The sequence below is a fragment of the Aethalodelphis obliquidens genome, unplaced genomic scaffold (genome assembly GCF_003676395.1).
Source record: "Aethalodelphis obliquidens isolate GAN/ISIS:26980383/991018 unplaced genomic scaffold, ASM367639v1 scaffold1, whole genome shotgun sequence".
NCBI classification, from domain to species: domain Eukaryota; kingdom Metazoa; phylum Chordata; class Mammalia; order Artiodactyla; family Delphinidae; genus Aethalodelphis; species Aethalodelphis obliquidens.
Window position 1 is genome coordinate 15,499,426 of NW_020837945.1, and position 5,254 is coordinate 15,504,679.

The 5,254-nt window shown below is 41.5% G+C and overlaps 1 protein-coding gene across 6 annotated transcripts in view; it reads right to left on the bottom strand.

Annotated features, from left to right (window-relative positions):
- The window catches only part of BACH1 (BTB domain and CNC homolog 1), an 80,778-nt gene extending 75,842 nt beyond the window's left edge, over positions 1 to 4,936 (bottom strand). For 3 of the 6 annotated variants that reach the window (XM_027101587.1, XM_027101527.1, XM_027101537.1), the window contains exon 1: positions 4,587 to 4,935. The gene's annotated coding sequence lies outside the window, so the exon portion shown is untranslated. Of the gene's footprint in view, positions 1 to 4,586 lie in introns of all 6 variants that reach the window. The other 3 variants (XM_027101546.1, XM_027101556.1, XM_027101595.1) reach the window with 2 other exon arrangements.
- Positions 4,937 to 5,254: the final 318 nt, after the last annotated feature.

Genomic DNA, 5,254 nt, shown 5'->3' on the forward strand with positions numbered 1-5,254 from the left:
TTTTTTTTTTTTTTTTTTTTTTTTGCGGTACACGGGCCTCTCATTTTTGTGGCCTCTCCCGTTGCGGAGCACAGGCTCCGGACGCGCAGGCTCAGCGGCCATGACTCACGGGCCCAGCCGCTCTGCGGCATGTGGGATCTTCCCGGACCGGGGCACGAACCCGTGTCCCCTGCATCGGCAGGCGGACTCTCAACCACTGCGCCACCAGGGAAGCCCCCTGCGGTACATTCTTAATAGCATTATTCCTACCCCAATCATCTTATTTCCTTATTTATTTACAGATGTGTCTGTCTTTCTACCAGGGTCCATGAGGGCAGGTACCTTTTCTTTCTTATTCAGTCCTGTATCTCCAGTGTCTACAACATGATAAGCCATTACTTCTAAAGGTCTATTGGTTAAGTAATGTATTTGCACAAAGATATAGTATATATGCCGTGTAGGTTACCAGATACACACCATGTATATATCAGGCAGGGGACTGGTGATTAAGAGCATGACTCTTACCTGCACTCCCTGGCTGTGTGACACCAGCAAGTGACGTAATATCTCCTGCTTCTATGTCCTCAACCATAAAGTGAGTGTAGTAATAACCACAATCACAATACTGTTGTGAAGACTAAATAAGTTGCAACCTGTGACATACTTAGAAATGTGCCTGGAGCATAATAAATATAATATAAATGTGAGCTCTTGAGCTATAATGTTTTACCACTGATAGGTAATTTTATTTACAAAACCTAGAAGCTTCCTGAAGGCAGTAGGCACGCCCTGTGTTCTGTCTGAAAGGGATCAAGACTAGATGAGTGATTTTTAAACTGTGCTTCTCAGAGACACAGAGGATCTGTATAAATCTCCAAGGGCTAGCTCTGAGGGGAAGGCGGCTGAAAAGCTGGGCAGGACACAGCTGCCCATCTGCCACCACCACCACTCAAACAAAGCAACGCCACCCTCTCTTTCATTATTGACATTTCAAATAAGCTTCCCAAATAAAGGGATGTGTTGCTTTAAAAAAACAAGCAAACGACTAATTTGAGAACCAAAGGATAAGGTGGTGTCCAAAGCTTTATTCAGCTCTATAATCATATCAATCCCTAAAAAGTAAGGCATTAAAATAGCACAGCTTATGACCCATAGCAGTTTTCAGGTAGATGTTCAATGTATATTGATATTATTGTGTATTATGTTTTGATTATATCATGTATTATATTTTATTATTATATCTAATGTATTGATGACATATTAACATATATTAAATCAATTAGTGGTGGAAGCTCAGTTCAGGTTCAGCAGGTTGGAGATCGTGGCTGCTGACTTGAGATGCATTTAAAAGTGAGGAAATAGGACAGGAGCAGCCTCTGCTCTTTAGAGACAAGTATCTGAGGGAAGGCAATAGCACCTGAAGAGGTTTCAAGATCAAAGGAAGATTCTTTAATGGATGCTGGACAGATGTGGGCATTGATTTTGGTTTTTAGCCCCATGTACTTAATTCATTTCATCAAATATTTATGGTCCTGTTCAATTATGTGCTCCTACTTTTCCTTCAGACAAGACTGTCAGCCCTGACTGCCCATTAGAATTAGTAGGGGGAGCTTCCAAACAATGCCTATTCTCTGACGGTGAAAACACACTATGGAGGAGGGTCTCCCGTGTGCTTTTGTTGCTGATGTCCTGTCAAAGCTCCCCAAGACAATTCTAACGTTTGAATTGTTTTAGACTTTGTTGGAAAACTGTTTTAGACTTTTAAGCTTTGTTTCAAATCAAAATGTCTAGGATTTACATCAATAAGTTTTTAACTTGTTAATCAAAATGTATTCAATTTGCCTCTTAAATAGTTGCTGTTTACAGTTTTGTCGCTGTTTCAATGTGATGTATATTAAATCATGTGGTCAGAATATTTAATGAACAGATTACCAATTTTATAATGAAATTCCAAGAAAGATATAATTTGATATATGAGAATTTACTTTAATGAAAGTATATACTTGCCTTTGGGCCAAATAGAAGTATTAATATATATAATGTGAATTCCACCTTATTAATCAAGTTATTCAAATATAAAACCTGGAAACCAGAGGTTGGACAGAAGAATGGTTTTCCATGGCCCCCTCATACTAAAGTCCACTTAGCCTCCTTTGGAATTCCAGAAATCAGCAGGAGAGTGACTAAGAGGTGTGGAGGAAAGGACTCCAGTATTGGACCAATCGGGCTTAAATGCTGGCTCTACCCCCTACCCTCAAGAACAAACTCCTGAATTTTTCTGAGCCCCCTGAGAAATGTCACCTATTTCTCATCATTCTTTTGAGTTGTAGATGTGATAATAATTATAAAGGACCCAGCAAAGCATCCAACATATTGCAAAGATAAATATCTCTACCACTGATGATAACAGTAAGAGCAAAAAACATGTCCATTGATCATTTTCTGTGTGCCAGGCTCTGGGTTATGTGCTTTTTATATACCACCTCATTTACTTAGAATTCAGCTTGGTCCCTCTCGTAAAACTTAGTCTTTTAGTAGGAGATGGAAAGAAGAATGAGATAATGAGATAAAGTGAGGAAAAGCTTTCAGACTCCTTGCCATGGCAATGTCTGGGGTCTACCTTACTGCCTGGTGTGAAACTACACAATACTTTTAACATATCACATGATTTCAAAATAAGCCCCATACCTAAATGGCCATATGTGCTTCAAACTTCTATTAAATAGGAAGAGATCATCACAATTATGACATGTACAAAATTGGGTATATCTTACGCTTATCTTTATAAATATATCATTAGTGAAGTTAGAAGTGTCCCTTTAATTCATTGCCTTGCAGTAGGCCATTCGACTCAGGTGTATTTAACCATTGGCCAGTACTGCTTCAAGGCAAGTGCAAGATCTCTTACTTGTTTATTCATGGAGCTGTTCATTCCATTGAACACGGCCTTCCTATCCAAAAAGCTGTTTCCTACAGACAGACGTAACTAAACCCAAGAAAATGTAATAGAGTACTATTTTCATTTAGTTGATGTTTTTCCCAAAATAACCAAAATATAAATTTTAAAGAACATTACACTCAAACATCCAGTATCATCTACGTTATTACCTAAGTGTAGTTATCTCAGTTACTAACCTCTAACATTTCTGAATCACTGCTGAGTCAAATCCTGTTTTTTTCCTCTGGCTTAACTAATTCAAATTCATGGCGACATCTCTTAATTTGGAAAACGAGTTTCCCAGAGTTTATCTGGCTTCTCGGCATCTGTGTGTTCAGAGACCTGGCAAGCACTTTCAGCCAACATATGATCGCCTTAAAAAGTGTGGTTTATAGCTAGATCCTACAGCTTACGATGAAAAATATAAAATTCCTTCCAGGTCTCTCTCGCTCGCTCTCTCTTTCATTTGTCTCTTATTTCTGCACCCAGTAAAATGAGAAATATTAGTCACATAGTCACACCATCACTCTTGACTTCAGTGAAACATGATCTTTCTCCAATTTATGAGCTGCCTGACAGCTTTCCTCTAAGTCTTCATCAATGTTTCATATCTGAAAAATTCTGTACCTTCCTCTAGCTAAATTTTGATCAGCATCTCAAATACAGTTTTTAGAGAAAGACCTCTAATATGTACTTCTTTCTGCCATCAAGACTGTGTTACTGTAGTTTAGCATACGAAAGATCTTATTCCTTAAATCCTATTTAACCAGTACATATTAAAACTTAAGGGGCTTCCCTGATGGCACAGTGGTTAAGAATCCGTCTGCCAATGCAGGGGACACGGGTTCAAGCCCTGGTCCAGGAAGATCCCACATGCCACAGAGCAACAGAGCCTGTGTGCCACAACTACTGAGCCTGTGCTCTAGAGCCTGCATGCCACAACTACTGAAGCCCGCGTGCCTAGAGCCCATGCTCCGCAACAAGAGAAGCCACTGCAGTGAGAAGTCCGTGCACAGCAACAAAGAACAAATGCAGCCAAAAATAAAATATAAATTAATTAATTAATTTTTAAAAAACTTAAGCAACGATATGATATACCTTCTCCATAATTATAAATATAGGATATCTACATCATATGTTATCTACATCATAATATAGGATATCTACATCATATGTCACAATCATTTGCAGCATTTTTGTAAAAATCCAGCATTTTATAAATCAATTCTTGTGAATTCTCTTCCTGAGCTAAGTAGACAATTCCTAATAGACCATGCCAGATGCTGTGCCTTCGACTTTGGCTACTAAGTTGACAGAAGAAAGTTAGGGAATAATAAGTAAAGCTAACATGAACTGAAACTGTATCATGGGCAGTTACCATTCTATTTACACATATTAACATTTAATGCTTATGATAATCTGACCAGATGGTTCCTATTCTTATCCCTGTTTACCATTAAGAAACTGAGGAGCCTCAGCAAGTGCTAGCCTGGTGAAGAAGCTCAGGGTAGAGGCACGGCCGCCAAAGCAGGAGTGAGAGCGACTTGACACGGGGAGGGAGACCCCAAAGAGGCCGCAGCCGCAGGAGGCCGGAGACATGGCCGCCGTCGGCCTTCCCCGAGACTTCGACCGGGCCCCTCAGGCCATGTAGCGGCGGAGCCCCACCCACCTCACAGACCCCGTCCTGCCTCGCATCGCTGACCCAGTCGCCCTGTTGCCAGAATGAGCTGAAGTCTGAAAATTGCTCAGCAGTACCAGGCATAGCACGGGCCTCTTCTCTTGTGGTTTCACTTGCCAATGGCCACTTTCTTGATAATTCTGAGCTCTTCTCACAAGTGTCCATCCAGTGGCATCTACTCCAGCTGCGTGGCTGACGAGGTCTTGGTGCTCCACCCTTGGTGCTCCAGTCAAGCCTGAGCCACTGAGGTGGAAAAGCCGAGTTCAGGACATTGGACCACCAGACGTCCTGGCCCCAAGTAATATCAATCGGTGAGAGCTCTCCCAGAGATCTCTGTCTCAACACTAAGACCCAGCTCCACCCAACAGCAAGCAAGCTCCAGTGCTGGACGCCCCATGCCAAAAAACTAGCAAGACAGGAACACAACCCCACCCATTAGGAGAGAGGCTGCCTAAAATCATACTAAGATCTCAGTCATCCCAAAACACAACAATGGACGCAGCCTGGCGCACCAGAAAGACAAGATCAAGCCCCACCCACCAGAACACAGGCATCAGTCACTTATAAAAGGAAGCATACACAAGCCACTAAACCAACCACACCCACTGGGGGCAGACACCAAAAACAACAGGAACGATGAACCTGCAGGCTGACAAAGA